At 36.8% G+C, this 25,278-nt stretch overlaps 1 protein-coding gene across 4 annotated transcripts in view; it reads right to left on the bottom strand.

Annotated features, from left to right (window-relative positions):
• Nucleotides 1-25,278, bottom strand: part of LOC145688119 (solute carrier family 41 member 1-like) — a 120,264-nt gene that overhangs the window by 57,097 nt on the left and 37,889 nt on the right. The window contains exon 1 of one of the 4 annotated variants that reach the window (XM_081761881.1): nt 19,255-19,398. The exons of the other annotated variants lie outside the window; for them this stretch is intronic. The gene's annotated coding sequence lies outside the window, so the exon portion shown is untranslated. Of the gene's footprint in view, nt 1-19,254; nt 19,399-25,278 lie in introns of those variants that run through there. 4 annotated transcript variants of the gene reach the window in all.

The raw sequence follows: 25,278 nt of genomic DNA, 5'->3' as shown, positions 1-25,278 counted from the left end.
ATTTCACTATGTATATCGATAGAATGTGTGAAATCTCCATAGTAAATAGATTTTAAAATCTACCTAAAAAGCTTATTACAACCAAGTAAGTACTTATGAGAGTTACTGGCAAGAGGGTGTAATAAAAAGGGGTCGTGATATGAAATAAGTTGAGAATTACTAATCTATACTGAAATATTCTGTACCCATCACAGTGTAGTCTTAACCGGGATAAAATAAATGAAAAAGTCGGTTGCAAGCAGTGGTGCTATTCAGCCGATTCCGACTGGTTCGCTAGAACCGGTTGTTAAATATTTCGAGTTCGCAGAACCGTTTGTCATAACCAGACATAATAGTAAATTTTACCCAGTTATAACCAGGAACAGTAAATTTTAGTTTAACTATCTTTGTTTTTAAAAATTCTCACAGCTAAAGGGTTAAACAAATGATTCCGTAGAACAAAGTATAAGCGGTTATTTCTTAATCTCAAATGCTCAGATATCAAGAATGAAAACTGGGATCACATGAGTGTAGTAATGAGGGTGATTTACGTATATTTGAAAGCATACATACAGTATTATCAACACTTGCTGATCCATTGCTATATTAAGGTCTTTCCAACACTTTTTGACAACCATCTATGTTGGGTAATTTGTTTCCTAGATATTTGCAGCAGTACCTAATTTCGTCACACCACCTTGTATTAGAATGCTGTATAGGTCACTTCTTGTCTCTTGTGGTATCCAGTAAACAAATTGCTTTTGTCTACCCTGTACGGTTTGTTTTCTAAGAGAGTTAACATTATATCTATTTATATACCTATCCATCTACTCTCTCTCTCTCTCTCTTTATACATATTATATATATATATATATATATATATATATATATATATATATATATATATATATATATATATATATATATATATATATATATGATATGTATGTATATATACAGAACCGGTTGTTAATAAATTAGAATAACATCACTGGTTGCAGTAAAGGGCAAGAAATCTTAACAAATAAGTTACTACACGATTTTGAAATACATGTTTAAAATTATGTTTTAAACTGTTCAAAATGTTTAAAATATGTTTTTTTCGTGTGTGTGTTTTAAAACATGTTTAAATGTCTTTTTCATGTTTTAAACACATGTTTTGTTCTTTCTCAAAAAAGACTTTTTTTTTTCAACCCTGGTTATAGGTAGGTCCACAATATAGTCTGCCAGAGAACCGCAAGTGGGAAGCAACATACACTACATATGCTCGATAGCTGGTATCAGGCGACAGTGCAAGACAGGGAGGTGTCGTTCCTTGAGGAAGGATTAATAGAGCTCCTTCGTGGCTAAGTGGTTAGTGTACGCGCCTTTGGCGTGGAAGACCCAGGTTCGATTTAGTGATGAGCGCAAGAGTCTTGGTCTTGCAGTTTTTGCAAGTGTCTTGCATGCAAGACCAAGTCCAAGACCAAGGGGTGCAAGACCAAGACCATATCCTCAAGATCAGGACTCTCGCGCAAGGGTCTTGCACAAGTACCAGTACTACTTGAATTTCTTGGCTTCAGTAAAAATGCCGCTGGAGTGAATGTGTTTACAGTATTTTATGTAATCCGTGTGAGTCAATCTGCCCCATGTAGGATATAGCTACAGTATGACGTTTTCTGAATCGGTTGTTCGAGTTTTCTGTAGATATTACTCGATTTTAAGCCACACAAGTGTCTTCTTGCGCCATATGAGCTTTTTTTTATTGGACAAACACTGTGTGCGTGGGTTTTCTGGGCTTTTCCCGTTTCCTCCTACTTTCTTCATTCCACCATTTCAGTAATTTCTCATCATCACCGTCTTCCTTAGCCTCGGTGCATAATCGTTGGACGTTAAATTAGATATTTCATTTCATTTCAAAGCACATTAGTGGTGTTCTTCCAAAACTAAAGAGAAATGTAGTATTGAACATCAGTAATTTCGTGCACCATATGTACCGATTAGATGGGTATGGCCTTGGCTCCGATGCTCAAGCATCCGTTGGAAATTTTTAATGTGTGCTCATAAAATTAATGTCGAAATAACATTTTCATGACATTGACAAAAACTTAGTGCATGTGACGGCAAGTTTGATTTCATGGGCAGATGCTCATACGTTGAATAATACGTTAATTTATCAATATAACTTTTAGCCTCTTTAGGTATACGGCACATCGAGGATTGAGGATATAACATTATACAATAATAAATCATCATAGCTATTCTGCCATTATTTGCAGGTCACTTGATGCAACTGAGAAGCTTCGACGTTCGGTGGTCCTCAGCTATAGTCCCTTTGTCTCGGCGTAGCAATTTTCTGTTTTAATACCTTCCATCAACTACAGTCTCTTTTGCTCCCTCCTTCTCTTTCCTTCCACCATACTCTCTAGCATGTACCTCATAATACAGTTCCTCCTCAGTCAATGTCCCAACAAGTTCCTCTTCCTCCTCTTAATTACGTCTAAAATTCTTCTTTTTCCCCCCCACTGCTACTTTTTTTTTAACACCTTCTCATTCATTTTCCGTTCAACCCAGCTAATTCTTTCCTTTTATCTCGATGCCAACGTTTCGAAAGTCAGCAATTTTTTCATCGCTTTTGTGTAATGTTCATGTTTCTGCCGCATAGAGTACATATTGAAATCAGTAAAACAAAATCTTAATATTTAATTGGAAGTTTGTTTAATACAAGGATTAGGATTAATACAATCGTGGTTGAAAAGAAAAAAATCCGACGCCTTTAGAGTAAAATTTCGACGTAAAAATAATTTTGCAATTCATGGTATTTTAATTATCTATGTCGTCTTGATTTTCTTTCATGCTTCTCATGGATAGCCTATTCAGTTTGGGAATCACTGGAGTATTGGATCTGTTAAAAAATATAACAAGATTACGAAACGTTGTGATTTATCTTATAAGTAGTGAAGCGTGGGCACCCATTAAGAAAAAATAAAAGGTCATCGTGTATGTTGTATGCTATCATCATACTTACACGAAGGTAAACTATATTACATTTAGAAACATATATTGTATTTCCGTTACTATTGGCACATTGTAGAATTTATTATCCCTTATATCCACATTAAAATTTACCTATGAAAAGCATAAGTTTTCTTGAAAGCAAGACTTGCAAGACTCTTGAAAGCAAGAGCAAGACTGAGTGTGCAAGACCAAGACCACCTGGGTCTTGGTCTTGGATTTGCTCATCACTAGTTTGATTCCCGGTGGGAGCTCATGTGGTTCCGATTCGACGTTAATCATTAGGCCCAGGTATCATATATCCTCGCCGCTGAAAGGGATGCTAAACGCAAAATCAATTCAACTCAATTCGAGAGGGCTTAACGTTTCAAGATACATGTGGATGCGCACTGTTCTGCTGAAATATGGTATTCTGAGTTGTTGTCAGAAGGAAAGTTGTGGCTTTAGCCTTAGAAATTTCCCTTTTGTAGCAGTCACATGTATCACTACTTCAATGACACCCCATGCCATCAAACCTGTCGTTTGGCCGCTCGTTGTCGACGAGGCGCGCTAGTAGATTGCGCAACCTCGATTACGTCTAATGAGTACTCAGATATCAGTCTATGACACATTGGAGCGGAAATCGTCCAAAAAGACGACCCTCTGACAGTCAGCAATAGTGGCAACGGAATTCATGCGCTTATTGTTGCCTGAGACGTTACTGGTTCTAAGTCAATGGAAGTCGACGGAAAGGCATGCATTCGCTAGTCCAGCGTTTAGCAGACGCGGTGAAACCGTCGACGCAGACAAGTCTACATTCCTTAGCCTGATTCAGTATCGAACTAATACTGTGAACGACGGTGTATAGTGCTTCACAGCCATGCGTGTCACTCCGTGGTATGATCACACTGCGCAGTTCACTGCCAGATAGTCGCTGCGTACAGTTTTTTCTTGTCCAGGCTTCCACACATACTTCATTGTAGTAACACACGAATTTCGCAGAACAGTAGGCTCCCTTCCCGTAGGCTGACTACAGAGTTTCGTTCGAACGCAGTAGTATGTTAATATTGGAGCCTTTGACATCAACAAAACACTGTGACGTTAGCTCATAAGTTTCTTTTTTGTTTGTCTGCCTGAGTACTGCGTAAGTAGCCCTGTCACAGTACTACCATTCGCATCAAACAGAGGGCGTTACTCGGTCCACGCATATGCCATATCGCTGAAACTGTAACTGTTCGTACTTCATACTTTTCCGTACAAATATTTAGTGCGGTGAAGACTGCCTTTGGTGTACGAGATCCAGGGTTCGATTCCCGGTGAGAAAGCATTGAATGCAACACAGTTGTTTAGATCCCACTTTAAACTGTAGATTTCGTCTTACGTACCTTCAATGTTAACAAAGGACGTAAATAGAAAGCAATCAATCTGCCGTATAAATCTGTGAATTTAGACGAATTCTTTGTTCAATTCTTCGTGTTGCAATTTTCATTAGTGTACATTACACAATTCCAAACATTCTGACTGTGGTCCAATAAAGTTGCCTACACCAACCAAGAACAACGTGCATCAAAATGGTGTATATCTTAACCACTCGGATAATGAAAATTCTTTGCACATATAAAGACAAATATTCTATTTACCAAGTACGACGACACAAAGAACTACATAATGCCAAATATTTAAATCTCTTGCATTGTATTACGCATTTTACACCTAAAATTCAATTTCAAAAAACTGAGTAATTTTATTCTTATTGATTTACACCTAGAAACATACATATAGAAAGCTACGAAATACGACTTTGAACACAGAATAACTTTCATGTATCTATGTATACCCTCGAAAACGCAGTAGAGCCTCTTTGTTATACTTTGTTGTTTCTAGTGGCGTAGTCGCTAACACTCTCGAATTTGGTGCGAGCGAACCCGGGTTCGATTCCTGGTGGGGGCATTCGAAAAAAGTAAAAAAGTTTTTCAGACCAGCCATCCTAAGTGAGTTTTTTCTCATTCACACCAGGCAAATGCCGGGATGGTATCTAACACAGGTCCAAGTCCACTTTCTTCCCTCTCCAATCCTTTGTCTCTTCCCTTTCTTCGGATAATGTGATCGCCAAGGGATGTCATCCCTCATACGTGACAGGCTAATATGACCTCAGAAGCACAGAAATCTAATTCATAATTTATTTGTTTATATTATATATATATATATATATATATATATATATATATATATATATATATATATATATATATATCCCACTCTTATGAATGGGAAGCTTTGAAAACTACAATATTTTCGTACAATGTGTCATAAGTAGTATTTAGGACAAGAAGTTACGTCAACAAGAATTTAAATACACCTTTAAGTCGTCAAGTTCTACCTTAGTTAACACGCACTCGGACTGCTAAGCATTACTAATATACTTCTAAACACTATTTCATCACTCAATGCAATCTAACATACTTATTTACAATACGTATTACCCGACACGACGGCCTCGTAGCCTAGTTTCGTGCGCTACACTATGAGGAGTTCGACTCCCGCTGAACGCTAATCTGTTTTGTGTGTTATTTTGAGAACGGAACGAAACATACGCACTACGACACACTATATACATGCATTTCAATATGAAAGTAATGTTATCAGAAGGGGAAAGGGAGGGTAATATTCATCGCCCTTACCTGAAAAATGGGTTTCACAAGGAAAATCGTGGTGTGTCAGTTGCACACACCACCACCAGAACAACGACGTTGTTGCAGATTCTTTAATTCATGTGTCTACTACTCAGTACTATGTAACAAGGCCAACAAAAGGTTACCAGTTATTTTCAGGGTCTAGGGTATTTGGCCATTTTCCCTAAATCTACAGGTACTAATTCTGTTACATAAAAAGAAGAAAAGCTCTTCACTATAGGCATGCTGCCAAACATTTTTTTTTTAAGTAGGACCTCGAGCTATATGAAACTGTCGCATGAACAATGTTACGAGATTTAATGCTCTATAAAATAACATTTCAGTTGACGTGTTACACTAATAATAACAATAATAATAATAAAAACCTTCTAAAAGTAATGTGATCCAGTAACACCCACTCAATTCCAATTCATTAATCACTAACATTTAACTTCACCAATTTTAGAATTAAAAACTATATCAAACAACGCCTCTAGCGCCAGAAACAATGTTTACTACTAATAGTCACAACTTCACAGAAACTCACAGTCTTACGCTATATTTTTTATTTAAAAATCTAGTGTGTCGTCAGTCAATAAAGGTTGAAAACCAGTGACCTAGGACGCACAAGTATGTTGATCCGGCCCTGCTACAACTTCACTCAAAGACAAATTGAATCAACAATCAGAGGACAGTCGCTCACTTTTTATATAGCTTGTTTCGTTCATTATTGAGAGCGTTTTATTATTGGAAAGATGTTGCTCAGATGTAGTCTAAATAAAGTGCTCTCAACAATGAAATGAATGAATAAATAAAATTATAAGGATTATCATCTGATGTTTTTATTCAATTTCTCCCACATTTAGCTCAATATATATCGAACATGAAATTTTGTATCTTATTTTTGCACTATCTTCTATATAATTTACCAACGCTCATTGCGTTAACGGACATGGAAATTAGTACTGGATTATGCGGCCAAACCATTTAGGTCATTCTCATTACTATTTCGTTCCAAATTCTACACGCATACACACATACGTAACATGTGTTCGCCAGCCATAGAGTTTGTTGCCAACAGACTTGAGCATGCGCAAGGATAAACTATTTATTTCCCATGTATGAATATCTCACGTAGCTCAAAAACATTTGAACTGCACATCGAAATCACTAATGAAGAAATATATATATACGTTGCTTGTAAGGAAAATACGCGAGTTCTGACTGCGAGAACCTGTGCGAAAAAGAAAAAAAAAACTTTGGGTACAAAATAATTCGCAATGAAAGTAAAGCAATGGACCGAAGCTACTAAAAATAAAATGAAATTTCCTTAATAAAACAAATCGCATTAAAAAGTAGAAATTTAAACATCATAATAAAAAGTAAAAAATAATTATGTTGTCAAGAAAATTCCTTTTTCAAAAATACTTATTCATAACTATAAAACATGGGAAGCGCTCAACTTATAAAATTTTCAATACGCATGTAATACTAGAATGTTAATTTTTATATGTAACATATAAAATCTCCGGGTTCCATAGGCCATAGAGTTAGTTAGTTAGTTATTAATTTTATTATTTTAAGGTTGAGACATTCTCCGTATGTTCCAAAATTATTTTTAGTTAAAAATATATAAATATATGTAAATGTATAAAAATAAGATGTATTTTTAAAAATATATTTGTATGTATTTGATTAAAATATATATAAATATAAAAATAAGATAATAAATATTATATTACCTCCCGACTTCTGTGTCTGTACAAAATTTTATCTTTGCATGAGGTCGGAAAATGAGTTAAATTAAGGTTACTAGATTTGAGGACATCCCCCACCTATTGTTAAGTTAAAGAAATCATGTAAAAATTAGTAATATCTCTCCTTCCTATCTAAAACACTAACCCCAGCCACTGGGGGCTGAACTTGGCCTGGAAGTGTCATTAGTCACTCAACGACCCTGAAAACTATGGAATAGACACTAACATCGGTAGTGATGAGCGCAGGAGTCTTGGTCTTGCAGTTTTTGCAAGAGTCTTGCATGCAAGACCAAGACCAGGAATCCCGATGCAAGACCAAGACCAAGACCAAGGGGTGCAAGACCAAGACCATACCTGCAAGACCAAGACTCTTGCGCAAGAGTCTTGCACAAGTACCGACACTACTTGAATTTTTTTATAGAATGTGAAAAAGAAGGAGATGAATTTCTTCGCTTCAGTAAAAATGCTGCTGGAGTGAATGTGTTCCCAGTAGGTTATGCAATCTGTGTGAGTCGATCTGCCCCTGTAGCATATAGCTACAGTATGTCGTTTTCTGAATTGGTTGTTCGCGTTTTCTGTAGATATTGCTCGTTTTCAAGCCACACAGGTGTCATCTTGCGCCATGTGAGCTTTTTTGGTGGACAAACACGTGTACTGGATTTTCTCGGAGTTTCTCCGTTTCCTCCCACTTTCTTCATTCTACCATTTCAGTCATTTCTCATCATTACCGTCTCCCTTAGCCTTGGTGCATAATCGTGGGACGTTAAACTAGATACTTCATTTCATTTCAAAGCATATTAATGGTGGTGTTCTTCGAAAACTAAAGAGAAATGTAGTAATGAACATCGGTAATGCCGTACACCATAGGTGTCGACTACATGGGTATGGTCTTGGCTCCGAAACTTAAACATCCGTTGGAAATTTTTAACGTGTGCTCATAAAATTAATATCAAAATAACATTTTCAAGACATTGGCAAAAACTTAGTGCATGTGACCGCAAGTTTGATTTCATGGGAGGATGCTTATACGTTGAATAATTGTTTATAACTTTTAGCCCCCTTAGGTATACGACACATCGAGCATTGAACGATATAACCAGACCTACAACCAGAGGGCAAGGGCTCCGATTTCTCTGTAAATTTGGGGAGACCCATTCAGATGCAGAAGGCAAATATGAGGATTTTAAGACAAATTGCATTCAAATTATGCCAAATATTGTATAGTCTTAAATCAAATATCGGGAACCCACATCAGCTTTGGAGGGCGCGGGCCCCCTTGGCCTCCATGATCGGCGCCTTTGTCAGAGGGGGCTAGGGATGCCTGGCCCCCCCTAAACTTTTCGTGACCCCTCCACACATTAGTACAAAAATCACAATTAAGATATTTTTGAGGAAAATTTTAATGTCTTGGGCCCCTAACATATTCGTTCCCCTCCACAAACCTCTGTGGCCTCGGGCGTGGATATAACATTATACTATCTATATTATAAAATTGAAAGTTACTATTTTTGTGACTCCTAATTTTTGAACCACCTGACCGATCTCGATCAAATTTTCACCATAGATGAGGTTTGGGCCTGGAAGTGTTTTCATCATTTCACTTTGACGATAAAACGTAGGGGAGGGGATAAGGGGGAGTTATAAAATAATACATAAAACTTAATAACTCTTGAACCAAACGACTAAAATTTTTAACATAGATAAAGTTCAAGCCTGGAATGTTATCTGTCAGTTCACTTTGACGGAGCAACGTAGGGGCTAAGGAGGAGGGGTAGATGTACAAAAATCAGTATAAATAAAAATAAAAGTGACTAAGTTTGTAACTTAATAACTCTTGAACCGATATCAATCAAATTTTTAACATGTATGAGGTTCTGTCCTGGAAAGTGTTTTAGAGTTTGTTTCAATTTGATGGTAGAATCTAGGGGAGGAGAAGGAAGGGGAAGGTATATATAAAATAAATAAAACTTAATAACTTTTGAAACACCTGACCGATCTTAATCAAATTTTCATCACAAGTGAAATTCAGGCCTGGAGCGATTTTTATCATTTTACTTTGATGGTGCAACGTTGGGGAGGGAGAGGGGGAAGATATATGTAAAAAAAAAAAAATATAAGACTGTCTTTGTGACTTCATTACTCTTGAACCAGCTGATCGATCTCAATCAAATTTTCAATATAGATGAGGATCGGACCTGAAATGGTTTCTGTCATATCACTTTGACGGTTCAGTTTAGGGGAGGGGGAGGGGAAATATATTTAAAAATGATCAAAATGACCGTTATTTAAATGGAATCTATAGTTTTGGGGGTCGCTGAGATAAACAGTAACACTTCTGATGCTGTTTAAATCGAAATTCAACCCCGAAGCTTGGCGGAGGGAAGTGAAGAGATAAAATGATCGAAAATGACACATAATACCTAGATAATGATCAAAAATCACCAAATATTAGTGTCGAATCCATAGTTTTCGGCGTCGCTAAGGTGAATAGTGATACTTCCGATCCCGTTTAAATGCAAATTCAATACCACAACTTGGGGGAGGAACGATATATATAAAAATGATCAAAAATGACCATTATCAATGTCGAACGTATTGTTTTCGAGGTCATTGAGATGAGCAATGACATTTCCAATGCCGTGCTTCGCAACATGGGGGAGGAGGAAATATATAAGTTTATTGAAAATGACCGATATTAGTGACGAATCCATAGTTTTCGGGGTCTCTGAGACGAAGAGTGAAACTTCTGATGCCGTTTAAATCCAAATTCAGCCCCGCAACTTGGGAGGAGGAGGGGAGAGAAATATAAAAATAATCGAAAATGGCCGATATCAGACAGCACTTTACTAATAGTAAAAAGTGACTGACTAACGAAATATATAATAATAATAATAGTAATTATTATTATTATTATTATTATTAGTTTAACCCAACGAAGTGGGTAATTGATGCTAGTAACCCATATTCACAAGTAAGACTTCAAATAACTTGGAGTTTGATGTTGTTATTTTGTATTTCTAATACAGGTCAAAAGCATTTATATAAATTGAGTTTACAGGAAAGACATAGACAATTGAGTCGTTTTCAGTTTTCACTCAAATTATTCTAAAATATTAAGATTTTTTATTATAATCATTATTATTTTAATTTTCTCCCTCTTTTTTTGGTCAATATTGCTAAACATATGATCATCATCATAATAGGTATTCTGTCATTATTGACAGGTTACTTGCTGCAACTGAGAAGATTCGACGTTCGGTGGTCCTCAGCTAGTCTCTTCGTCTTGACGTAGCACTTTTCTGTTTTAATACCTTCTTTTAAGTAGTCTCTTTCGCTCCCTCCTCATCTTTCCTTCCACGATATTCTTTAGCACGTCCCTCATAATACAGTTCCTCCTCAGCCAATATCCTAATCAGTTCCTCTTCCTCCTCTTAACAATATCTAAAATTCTTATTTTTCCCCCTACTGCTAATATTTCTAACACCTTCTCATTCATTTTACGTTCAACACAGCTAATTCTTTCCTTTTTTCTCCATGCCCATGTTTCTAAAACCTGCATTTTTTTCATCGCTTTTGCGTAATGACAATGTTTCTGTTCCATAGAGTACATATTGGAATCAGTAAAACGAAATCTCAATATTTAATTGGAAGTTTGTTTAATACAAGGATTAGCTATTCGTGGTTGAAAAGAAAGAATTGACGCCTTTAGAGTGTAAAAATAATTTTGCAATTCATGGTATTTCAATAATCTATGCCGTCTGAGGGGTAGCCTCCCCAGTTTGAGAACCAGTGGAGTGTTGGGTCTGTTAAAAAATATTGAAAGATTACGAAACGTTGTGATTTAGGCATATCTTATAAGTAGTGAAGGGTGGGCACCCAATAAAAAAAAAGAAAGGTCATCACCTATGATGTACACTATCATCATACCTACACGAAGTTAAACTATATTACATTTAGAAACATATATTGTATTTCCATTACTATTGGCACATTGTAGAGTTTATTATCCCTCATATCCAGAGTAAAATTTACGTATGAAAAGCATAAGATTTCTTAAATGCAAGACTTGCAAGACTCTTGCATGCAAGACCAAGACCAAGACTAGGTGTGCAAGACCACGACCAAGTGTTCCATTGCAAGACCAAGACCAAGATCACCCCGGTCTTGGTCTTGGTCTTGCATTTGCTCATCACTAAACATCGGTTGTTTTTGATTATTTTTACATGTTACCCTTCCCCAACGCCAACCCTCAAGTCCATGCCGGGAGATCAATTTCGACTTGCACCGTATCGGGTTTGGCACTATCCACCTCAGCGATCCCAAAAACTATGGATTCAACACCAATATCGTCGTTCATCCTTACATGACATCTCCTTCCACTCCAACCTAATGATATATTAGGAAAGGTTTGCCCTCACTGGTGACTGGTCTTGGACTTAAATGGCATCGAGAGTGTCACTGTTCATCTCAGCGACCCTTAAAACTTTGGATCAGACACTAACATAGGTAATTTTCAATTATTTATGGTTACCCCTTCCCACCCCACCCCTGGGTGCAAGAGATGTCTTACAAAACAATATTTATTTCGAGACTGTAAGTCATATATGTATGAAATTTGAGAAATTGCTCAAGGCTTTCCATAGCTATACTTGAACATACGCACATATATTGTATATAATGTCTTCGTGGCCCCCCTTACGACGAAAATTTTTAAAAACACGAACATATCGGGGCTATATATACAGACTTTTGTGTTTCTAGCTTGAAAGGTTTGTGAGATGCTAAATTTTTCGCTGAACTGTCACTCCAGCTGCCCCTTAGAATACGCTTTTTAATCAAAGTAACATGATAAACTTACTTCGAGGTAAGTAATACCTATATGTGTCATAACTTCAATCGGTTCAACCGTTTTCCCGTGATTTGCTCACAAACATAATTACTTTCATCTCTCTCACTCTTTCTCTCTCCCCCTCTATTTATTTCTCTCTCTCTCTTATATATATATATATATATATATATATATATATATATATATATATAGGGTATTCATTTATTACGTACCCAAAATCAACTGGTGAATCCGCTCACCGAAACAAACAAAAAATATGCACATAGGGCGAAAACCACATTGCTTCAAAGTTACGCGATGCCGAAAACGAGGAAAGGGTAACTTTGAGGCTTCCTAGCTCGATAACTATAAGACATATTAAAGATGGTTAAAGAAATATCACAGGAACTAGTACTCTCTCTAAATATCATCTTTCAGAATTAGGTCGCACCGACAAAACGAATTTTATAGAGGGAGCTGGGGTATCGGAACCCTGACTTAAGCACGGATATGAAAAAGGAAAATATGTTTTGATAGAAAATGTCTAATTATCCGTTTATTAAGCAGTTATGTCGTGTACATGAATATTATCATTTGTAAATTTCATATTATCACTAATTTTCAACGAACTTAAAAAGTTCGTTACTGAATGTCTGTCTGTCTGTGTCTGTTCGTCCATCTGTCTGTTATTTGCGATTTTTTAAATTTTAAACCCTGCATTCGATAGAGCATCAAAAACTATCAGAGAAAGTGATTAAAATTTTCGCGTCACTCTTACCGTTTCCGAGATATTGGCCAAAAACGGCCGATTTTCATAGATTTCAGGAGCCATATCTCAGAAACCGTGAGTCATAGAGAGATGTTATAGGTGTTGATCAATATCTAAAAGGATGGTAAATATTCTGGATACCAAATAGTAACCGGTGGTCACTGCCTAACTGGCCATTGGCCAGTGGCTACCTATTAACATCGGTACCAAAATGTTTACCACCGACTTAAGTATAACCAATAACATCTCTCTATGACTTCCCTTTCCCGTGATATTGGCCAACAAATGGCCAATTTCTAGATATTTAACGAGCCATATCTCAGGAATCATAAGTTGTAGAGATGATGTTCATCAAAACCTAAGAGGATGGTAAATGTTTTGGTACCAAATAGTAAGCGGTGGCCATTGTCCAATTGGTCACTGATTTGGCCAATGACCACTTCGCCAGTGGCCACGAACTAATATTGGTACCAAAATTTTTATCATCCCCTTTGGGATTGACTAACATTAATATCATCTCTCTGACTTACCGTTCCCCTGATATTGGCCAAATGTGGCCAATTTCTAGGTATTTAACGAGCCATGGCTCGACAATCATAAGTTGTAGAGAGATGATATTGATATTGATGAATAAGTAAGAGGATGGAAAATGTTTTGGTACCAAATACTAACCGGTGGCCACTGTCCAACTGGCCACTGGTTTGGCCAATGGCCACCAAATAATATCGGTACCACATTTTTACCATCCTCTTAGGTATTGATTAACACCAATATCATCTCTCTATGACTTACTGTTCCCGTGATATTGGCCAAAAAATGGCCGATTTCTAGATATTTAACGAGCCATAGCTCGGGAACCATAAGTTGTAGAGGGATGATATTGATATAGATCAATACCTAAGAGGATGGAAAATGTTTTGGTACCAAATAGTAACCGGTGGCCACTTGTTTGGTCAATGGCCAGTTGGCCAGTGTCCACCAACTAATATCGGTACCAAAATTTTCACAATCCTCTTAGGTGTTCACTAACACTAATATCATCTCTATGACTTACCGTTCCCGTGATATTGGCCAAAAAATTGCCAATTTGTGGATATTTAACGAACCATAGCTCGGGAACCATAAGTTGTAGAGAGATTATATTGATGTTGATCAACATATAAAAGGATGGTAAATATTTTGGTACCAAATAGTAAGCGGTGGCCACTGTTCAACTGACCACTGGAGAACTGGCCACCGTTCCCCAGATATTGGCCAAAAAAGTTCAAATTTCTAGATATTTAAGCAGTCATATTTCGAGAACTGTAAGTCATAGAGAGGTGATATTTTACTATTTTTTGCGAGGAAGAGAAGAAAGTGAAAAAAATATTTTGCGGATAAAAAGATATACTTTTGTATCTAGAAACAATGACAGTTACCCTTCCCTCTGCATTTCTCCATTCTTTCTAAGTTCGTTCTGGCAATGCTCATGGAGCATTCTCAAGTGGTAATATCTGCAATTATGCAACCACACATAACACAGTTTAACACCAAAGAAAAGTGGTTGATAACACTTGCAAACCAAGCTGAACACTAAATATCATTTGATAACGGTGATCTAAACAACGTAAATGTCACACAAACAAATGATCACAGCCAAATAATTGCATAGATTCAGAAATCCGAAATGTTGTGAAAACAAACAAGGGAAAGGATTCGAAAAACTATTTACCGAATAGCAGGCATAGCATGGTACCTTCACTGACATCTCACTGCTTCTATCCAACAGTAGATAATGCGAGTAAATAATGATGAAAGAAATTATAGAATGAAATGTTGGAGGAAACGAGAGATCTCGAGTAAATCCATTAACACGATGTTTTCCACCACGAATTTACGTACTATGACCTTTGTTCTGCGTACTACACTGAACAATAATTCAGATAACAATAATAACTATAACAGATGCTCGATGTGTTCTCTGTCAGCCTCAATACAATACTCTGCACGAGTTGACAGTGATTCACGTACACGATTGAAACGCACAGGCGTATTACGAATCACTGCAAATCTATCACGAATTCTTTGCTCCAATTCGTGTATTTCGTTTATTTGTATTTTGTATAGCATTTTGAAGAGTTCCAACAAATAAAAATCCAAGGATTTAGGTCAAGGAAAAGAGAAAGCCACCGTATGGATATCTCTCTCTCTCTCTCTCTCTCTCTCTCTATATATATATATATATATATATATATATATATATATATATATATATATATATATATATACAAGGTGTTAATGAACTACACCGACAAACTGTAAGAGGTGATTCCTTACATCAAAATAAGAGAAAAAGTTCATATGGACCTATGGCGAAAAGTGCATAGTTTCAGAGCTAGGGCTGTCCGAAATCACGAAAAAGCCAAATTTTAAGAGGCCCTATCTCGAATTCGAGACACTGTGAATGGTGGTCATTATCAGCGTAAAGGAAGTTACGCAAACGCAATCCAAAAGTGCATATTTCATTAATGTTCAATGGGTGTACAGAGTATCCCATGCAGGGTCAAATTCTCATACATGCCATCAACCGAATTTTGAGACATGTTCTGACTTTATGACTGGTCCAAGGTAGGCAAATGATAAGCCTTGACAGCAGTGAACACGAAATCCTTTGGCGCGATGTCGGATGTGTTAATGATCGTCAGCAGCACGGTCTCTCGTACTCGGGAAAACGCATGGTGCGATGGTTTCTTTCATGCTTATAAGAAAACGTTAAGTATACCTTGTTGAAATACATCGCATAACACGTTATTCCAAATACAAAAAACATGAATCTGCCAGTTCCTAACACTTCCAACTTCCCTCCAAAGCATTGGATGTCCATTATTGTCAAGCCTTACCTCTTACCTACTTTGGACCCTCCTTGAAATCAGGGTATATCTGAAAACTCTATTAAGAGCATATCTGAGAATTACACCCTGTAGGGAATACCCTCTATACCTATTGATAGTTGATCAAATATGCATACTTGGATTGTTTATGGCTGGCTTCCTTTACGCTGATAAGAACCACTATCCACAGTTTCTGGAATTCGAAATAGGGCCTATTGAAATTTAGCTTTTTCGCGATTTTGGACAGCCCTAGCTCTGAAACTATGGACTTTTCGTCATAGGTCCATATGAACTTTTTCTCTTACTTTGATGTGAAGAATCACCTCTTACAGTTTGTAGCAATAGTTCATTAACACCCTGTATAATACGGGGAAACGGAGGTACCATGGTTTCTCAAATTACATACACAGACTGTTTCTGACATTTGATACTCTCCGACAATAATAACATTAAACACTAGTTAACGACGCTATTCTGTCAGTCAGTCGAGGGAAATTATTAATGATAGGTTTTCCTTCTGCATAATTTTCAGTATCAGTGTACTATAAATTTATGGATTCTTCATAATTAACCCTCCATTAGTAACATATATTATACACCGTCGGATGGTAACATGGGATGGTAACATGGAGGATTCATTTCTTAATCATACAGTGCTATAACCTCAACGAGTTTACAGCAATGCCAATAATTTGATACTCAAATGTAATAAACTGCGAGCGAAGTGAGTAGGAATTTTTATTCTTACCATGTTCGGAAATGAAGACCGTGAAAACTTGGGGCTCATTTATATGATTTGCTTTTTTATTAAAAACCTGGGGCGCCCCCTAATATACCGAAACTCCCTGCGCCCGTAGGCAATACCTACCCTGCCTACTCTATTGCTACGTCACTGCTCGAAGTTAAGGTTTGATATGCTCATAATTGCACTTATACGTAAAAGTGTTCAAAGATTATGTTAAAGAAACATATGAACGCGAATAGTAACATGGGTTGGCAGTCACCCCAGCACTCCCACAATTCACTAAAGAAAAATGAATCTTTTAATCTTACGTCTCATGTTTATGACGTGCACGGTAAAGGTAGGGTGACCAGATTCTGACAATCGAAAAGTAGAATACAAGTATTATAGTATATGATAGTTTACTGCGTCGGCAATACGGATATCCTTATTTCATTTAACGTTAACCTTAAGTTAATCATTAATTTTTGTTAACATGAAAAGTACTGAACTAAGGAATTCAACACAATCCCAAATACTTTGATGAATGTCAAAGTGGTTAATTTTTATGAACGTACAGTGAAACTTCGTGTTGGTCTAAAGATTTTTTATATCGATTTTCGGAGCGTAGTATTATTTTAAAGAATGAGGAAAAAATTAAACCGGCAAAGGGAACTTCTACTTAACTTGGTTAGCATCATTATCATAAGCTGAAAAAGAAACTTTTACTACCTTACCGACATCTCAACAAACCCTTCTCAGTAAAAACATTCTATTGCAAAACAATGGTGTTGATTGTTCTTCATCCCTAATCTTTTGAGAAGTGTTAAAAAAAAACACGGTGGTTCATCATTCAGGATAAGAGTGCCTGTGATTCAAAATGTTGTGAATAAAGAACAAAATATTAAGTTATTGGAAATAAGTTAACTCCGGACATTTCTCGATTTTCTAGGCGTCTTCAAAACGCTGAACACGTCTTTGAAAAACAGTACTGTACTGCAAAAATCAGAGCGTCTGGTCACCCTAGGTAAAGGAAACGGTGATGATGAGAAATGATGAAATGGTAGAATCAGAAAAGTGAGAGGAAACAGGAGCACCCCCCGAAAACTCACGCACACACTGTGTGTGCACCACAAAGTGCACTTGGCGCGAGCTGGGACCGAACTAGGGATCTCACGCACCTGAGGTGAACACTATACCGCTAGACCCCCGAGGCTCATTTTTCTTTCTTGAAATCATGAGTAATGATTATTATTGTAAAACTGTTCAGTTCAAAAATGAAATTCCTAGTTTCACGCCTGACGATTATATCTTTTAGGCTACGGAAGACGGATGATTAATAAAAGTAAATGGAAAGAATTGGTGGAATGATAATGTGGAAGGAAACTGAAGAATCCTGAGAAAATGTATCCACCATAAATTCGCTTGGCCAGATATCGAACCAGGGAACCCTCACACCAGATGTGAGCGCTCTGCTACTGAGCCACCGCGCTCCACTTCATGCCCATATCACAATTCGACAAGGAGGATATTCAGACACAATAGAATGAATCAACGTGCCATAATGCACATGATACAACTCCATTTGAAGCTTTTCCATGATAACATTAGCGGCAAATGACTGTGACTCCCTCGCTATTCTGAACTATCATCTCCCAATTATTCCTTGAAGGGTTACTTAAACATTATTTACTTCAACAATCAACTAACCTTAGAGGCAAATATTGAATACTCGATTATCCCACCAAGCGACTCTGGAGTGAAAAAACGCAAAAAGTCCCCTATCAACCCATGTCCAGATTGAACAGTTTCGAAATGATAGACTTCCGAAATCGTGAAAATAAAAAACTTTAGTTTAATATTGCCAAAACATGTATTTTCGAACCATAACAGTCTCTCTTTCTCCAAAAAAAGAAAAATGTGTGATTCAGAATCCTGCAAAATGTGTGCAAAAATTTCCTCGTAAGATGTCATGCCTGGTAATTATGGGCCGTAGATAAAGTACTGATTACCAACACCCGATAATTTGTGGGATGTCAATATATCATGGTGAACGAGGTAATATCCAAAGTGAATGGTTGCATACCACCCACACAAAAAAATGCATGCATTCCCTTGGAATGGGAAATAGGCCAAGAAACTCTAGGTCTATCCGCCCTTATGTCCTGATTTTGTAAAATCACTTAATATTACTGAAGTAAATTACCAGTCTAATTTTAAAACAGGATTTTTACAAGTAAATCTGAGTTCCAAAGTGCAAACCATAAGAGTTAATAATACTGAGTATATATCAATTTTATACGTTTCTGAAACAGAATTGCTTTCTTTAATAGTAAAAAGCAAAGATGCTCAGTTTGGACTAACCTCACTCAAACTCACATCATCATTTCGACATCACGCTCACTCGAACTCACGCTCACAACATCCTTTGACCTCACCTTCACTCAACTCGCACTCACATCATTATCTCGACATTACGCTCACATCACGATATAAAACTCGCGCTCACTTCGTGAGGGTGAAGTCCAGTGAGCGTGAGTTCCGAACTCATGACTGCCAACCTCATGAGATCGGGCACCTTTGATAAAAAGTATTTCCTCACAGGATACGAATCTCGTTCTCCAAACCTCTCAGCTCAACAAGCACCGAATGATAACAATAGCCAATAATAAGGATTTAACTTACAGAGTGGTTAAACTTTCAGTACCATTGCTTGTCTACACAGTCTACAGCACAGAAACTGCGATGAGAAATAACAAACACATCAAAATTCCACAACACAGGAAACCGAATGATCTCCGCGATGCTTCGTTTATAATATCTGTCTCAAAATTATTTTTAATAACTTCTCATTTTTTGTAAATTGGTCTAATGAGGAGTCATTTTTCTTCTGGTGATGATGTTTGAACAATATTTAGCCATTAAGGTTCATTTATTTTATCAGTAACTTCTCCTGAAGGCTATAGATGTCCTCTAAAACACGTTTTATTTTGTTTGTCAGAAGGATAAGCATAATTACCTGTTTACAGTCATAATACTTTTTGTCACTTTAATCTCGGTGGGAACATTTGGTTGAAAAAGTGTAAAAGCTTCTTCAGGCCAGCTATCATAAGTGAGGTTTTCCTGCGTTTTCCTTATTCACACCAAGCAAATATCGGGAATGGTATTTAACATAATGGTCACAGGCTGCTTTCTATCTTCCCAATTCCCAAGGAAGTGTGATCACCAGACTTCGGATTTTAGGGCAAATGCCTATTTTTTTTTTCACAGTACGGCAATAAAATTATGGATCTTATTGAAACAATGTTTTAGTGACCTAAAATATCCTAAAAGAGGTGTTAGCGCCTAGTTTTGCCTTTTTTGTCCTTTAAAAGCCTAAAATAACCTAAAACGAGAAAATAGCATTCTTTCACGTATTTTCTTAACAATTAAAAAATAAATATTTAATTTACAGAATAGCTTTTGTGAAACCTTTGCAGCGAAAAATGATTCATCTCGTCTCTGTTCAATACTCCGTCAGAAATTTGTCAGAGCGGAAGATAAACTTATTCTAGCTACTATGAAGAAGTAGGAAGAAGTAGTTGGTTGCTGAATGATTTCCCATGGATTATTTTTATTCAAAATCAACATACCTGTAGTTGAGGAGTGGATCTTCTGACACACAAAGTACGTAGGGAGACGCCAGATAGCATCTAGGCAAGAAACCTCTACGATAATCTTCGTACGGGCAAATGCAGGCCAATGTATTTTTTCACTTCACTGCGAGAGACGCGTTGTCTCTCGGGTTCTGCGCTGCCCTGGACTGACAATGTACTGTTAGTTTAAAAACTTCCTTCCTGAACCTAACGAGACACTGTTAACACAGCCTTCTACATACGAGCCCTACAAATGTACGAGGTGACCCAGGTACGGTACATCTTTAACTACGAGCACACTTAATGCAGAACTTACCAAAGCTTTAGTTGCTACCAACGTCCCATGGAATGTCCTTCCAAATAATGTGTTTCGACAATTTCTACAGAAGAGGTGCAAACAGCCGATTCCACCTGAAGCAACACTCAGAGAGACATATTTAGACTCCGAATACAACAGTGCACTCGATAAGATTAGGGGGGATATTGGCGATTCCTCCATTTGGGTACGCGTTGATGAAACAATAGAAGCATGCAATAGGTACGTAGCAAATAAAGTTGTAGGAAAACTCAATGAAGATGGACCTTCACCTCCCTACTTGATCAGTAGTAAGGAAATCCAGAAAGTAAATGTCCAATCAATTGCTTACGTTGTAAACAAAAGTTTGCAACTCCTGTATTTTGGTGGTGTAGATGATTCCAAAGTCCTCCTCTGTATTGACACTGTCTCCTACATGATTGCTGCCTCTAAACATCCGAAAACCTTCTACCCCAACTTAATTCACGTAACCTGTATGGCACATGCTTTTCACAGGATTTCTGAAACCATCAGAAATGAATTCTCTGAAATAAATAACCCCATTTCAAACATGAAGAAAACCTGTAAAGCTCCATCCAGAATTGCCTCTTTCAGGGAAAAACTTCCCGACATCCCTCTTCCACTATAACTTGTTTTAACACGCCGGGAAACATGGATTGAGGCAGCCCTGAACTACGCTGAAAACTTGGATGCTATTGTGCCTGTTGTTAAAGAACTTCCTGGTGAGGGTAGTAGTGCGTCTCTCATAGTTTTGAAGGAGCTTGTGAAGGACGCAGTAGCAAAGAGAGATTTTGTGTACATAAAGGCAAATTTTTCATTTTAGCCTGTAACAATTGTCAAATTGGAAGGTAAGGAAAGAACAATTGTTGAGCAGGTGACAGTGGTAAAGGAAGCAGAAAGAAAACTTCAATGTGCTACGGGGAATATTGGGGAAAAAGCGAAGTGTATAAGGAAAACTATGATTGAGAAAGGCCGAGGATTTGATGTGTTGGATCACATGGCGAGTGTCTTGACGGGGAAGAACGAGATGCTTCCGGAAGAAGTACTTTTATCAAATGCAAGCAAATTCAAATATGCACCTATATCGCCGATTTCAATTGAGAGATCATTCTCTGCAGCGAAAATGATTTCAACAGACAAAAGACACAGATTAACTGTAGAAAACTTGGAAAGACTTTTGGTCATTTACTGTTCCGTGAACTATGAATAAATTCTTACTATTGTGATATTTATATGTATTGCAGGCTTTCCAATGCTAATTAAAATATATATATATATATAGGAAATGACGACGAAAAAATATAGGTTTCGTGAAGCTGTGAAAACGGAACATTTCAATTATCCAATAGGTATAAAAAAAATCACATGGGAATTACACCAATTGTTATACGAACATACATTCTGCTTTAAATATAACTAAATGGGTAATTGTCCTGTTGCAAACTTTTATACGAGTTTCGCACGTAGCTCACTAGTACTAAGAAATGACGATAAGGAAAGTGTAAAAAGGATCTGCACGAGAAAATCTGTTTGTAGGTATACGTCTTCCAGATATGAATAATTTAATCACTTACAAGATCCTATTATTTCTATGTTATTCTTTTTTAAAAATTTTATATTTAAGTTGTAAAAATTAATACAAAATTCATTTTTAAAAAAATCACAAAACACATGATACAAAGAGTTGGTTTGTTAAGTTGATACACCTAAATAAATTATCTATATGTCTTTAAAATCACAACTCCAAAGAACTTTTTAATGAATATGACGAAATCAGTTTATTTTTTGTTCAATTTTGTAGGTGTTTGAATACTTTTTGTACTAACTGTATATTGTTTGGTGTAATTATCTTTAGACAATTAGCAGGAAAGGGCGAAACATACGAATGCCTCCATTCAACCACCCTACTGTGGAGACAAAAGGCCCTCCAACCATCCACACTTATGTTATTTTCACAAGTGGAAGTAGCAATGTCACACAGTGGAAGTTTTGTTAAAATATAAGAGTTTATAGGAAGAGACGCAAAAATATAGGAAAAATAGGAAATATAGGAGCATTGGAAAGCCTGGTATTATTGAAAGGTACAAATAAAGATGCTTGAGAAATTTACAGTTGAAATTTTAGAACCTATTTTCGTATTTTGAGGGCGTATTTTAGGCACCTAAAACAAAAGTTTTTCGTGCCTAAGATTCCGAAGTCTAGTGATCACCGAAGGACGTATTCTCTCATACGTTACGGGCTAACACGGTTATAGATGCCAAAAGCCCAAATATCCAATTATATTATTTATTATTTCAACAATCATTCCCGTTAATTGAATATTTAAGAAGCTTTCAATTTATCTTCCTGGCAAGTTCCTTACACTTGGATCAGGATCAGCAAAGAAATGACAGAGCACACGAAGTGTCATTGACCATACGAAGATATCGCATGGATAAGCAAAAGATCGACATTAGTATTTAATCATTTTGTTTACGGGCCGTTGTCCTTACTGCAAGCATTGAAACGCCTCGGAATGGAAAACTATATTAGTGTTTCTTTAAAAAAAAAAAAATGTTCGGGGGGGGGGGGCACACTTAGTATTCGGAGGGACACATTATTTTCACACGGTACTATTCTATCTATTATTATATCATAGATGTATTGTTTTGGTCTCCTCGGGGAGGGGGCAGTGCCCCCAAAAACATGTCTGGAAGAAACACTGAACTATATGGCAGGCGTCATACCGACGCTGCTCAATATATCACACTCTTAAGGGGGAAGACTACTAAATATTTTTGAAAGACTAATAATTTTTCTTTTGCTCGTTTTTCGTAAGTGGAAAGAGGTAATAAAATGTAACTTACCACAATAATAGATAATGCTATTCTACACCCGAAAATACGGATCGAAAGAATTTTCAGTGTTGCCATCCATAGAAATAACAGTGTGACCAGAATTTGAATTACTCAAAAATCTAGGTAAAGGCAGCGACTAGAAAAATAAACTCAACGGTAATTGATGACTTATCATGCTGTCTATCCTTCTTGTTTACTACTTTTTAAATAATATTTCTATTTATTTTATAAACCTTACATAAATTATTACAAAATAAATAAGTCATTACAAAATAAATAGAAACATTATTTAAAAAGTAGTAAACAAGAAGGATAGACAGCATGATAAGTCATCAATTACCGTTGAATTCATTTTTCTAGTCGCTGCCTTTACCTAGATTTTTGAGTAATTCAAATTCTGGTCACACTGTAATTTCTAGGGATGGCAACACTGAAAATTCTTCCGATTTTTATTTTCAGGTGTAGAATAACATTATCTATTATTGTGGTAAGTTACATTTTATTACCTCTTTCCACTTACGAGAAACGAGCAAAAGAAAAATTGTTAGGTTTTCAAAAATATTTAGTAGTCTGCGGCCTTAAGATGTCTTTAAATGTGAGACTGAGGTCAAGAACCGGGATGGCCATATTATATCAGATTTCAACCGATCCATCCTTCTGGAAATTTGCGGTCCAAATAGTAGCGTACATCCACGTGAAGTAGGTCGACGCGCCCTCAAGCATTACGCACATATGCTGGGATACATACTCTTTTCCATCCCAGAATCACAAGGAATCTCTTTCACCTTACAACCCATTACACCATGCTGAAACGAAATTTTGGGGGGGTTAAAGCAGGTTATGAGTGTAAGGAGGGAACATGGTCTGCCAATTTTAAGTTGAAAACTCATTTTTTTCATGATTTCGGAAGCCTGCCACTCCTATACTACTTATTACAGGACAATGGTTAATATGGACTTCTCGTGTTGTTTTCTCCTGTAGAATTATCTTTCAAAGTTGATAACCAAACGCCCTATATATAAAGGTACTTCGTAACCTAAGACCTTGCATTGCTACTTGCTTACAAAATAGCGAGGGAAGTTAAACTGGCGTGCTGATCTACGTTGAATTAAATGGTGTACTAAAATCAATGTTGTACCTTTTGTTTATTTTTCGTTATTTCCTCGAACAGATATCCATCAAAATTCACATAAGATGTTATCGTCAGTATTGCCAATGCATGGTTGCATCCCGAAGTATTTCTGAAAATTTGGGGTTACATATCAAAGTATATGTAAATTCGAACATATGAACACCTGAAACTTCTGATTGTATAGGAATACTAAGCGTGCTCTATTCCTAAAATCAATACAAAAGACACTAGTTTTGCCACTTTCCATCAGTTTTCATTCACAAATTTAGAGATTGTTAACATAGTAATGCCTGAAGTTAGGCATACGGCTTATTCGAATCTCTCGTGAAAACAATGTATTAAAAGCTGGCAATTTTATTTGCACGCAATCTCCATTCAATGGCCACGTATTCATACCATTGTGCTGACGGATCACGATTTTCCGGACTTGTACAACGTAACAAGCGAGTTTCACTTCGAATTTGTGAAACTACGGTAGACTTCCAACTATGTGAATTCAACACTGACGCCGGAAGCATATGATGTAAAACTAATCGCTGCAATAGACAGATAATGTGTGAGAGAGAACCTGTTTATCTGACGCTGAAGCCACATCAAAAAGTTTCTCACTTTTTCTTACGATTATTACTATATATGAATCAATATTGAAACTGCAAGTACTACTAGTTCTTACTACTCCCCGTTGTAGTAGACGAACAAACCTGAACTGAACTCGATTCTTCGGATACTGAATCAATATAACGAATTGTTTGTCGCCTCGTATTACAATCTTCACTCCATCGCGGAAGT

This window comes from Thermobia domestica, chromosome 6 (genome assembly GCF_964235325.1).
Source record: "Thermobia domestica chromosome 6, izTheDome1.hap1.1, whole genome shotgun sequence".
In the NCBI taxonomy this organism is placed as follows: Eukaryota; Metazoa; Arthropoda; class Insecta; order Zygentoma; family Lepismatidae; genus Thermobia; species Thermobia domestica.
The sequence above is the reverse complement of the archived record's forward strand: the minus strand, read 5'-3'. Positions and strand labels throughout refer to the sequence as shown.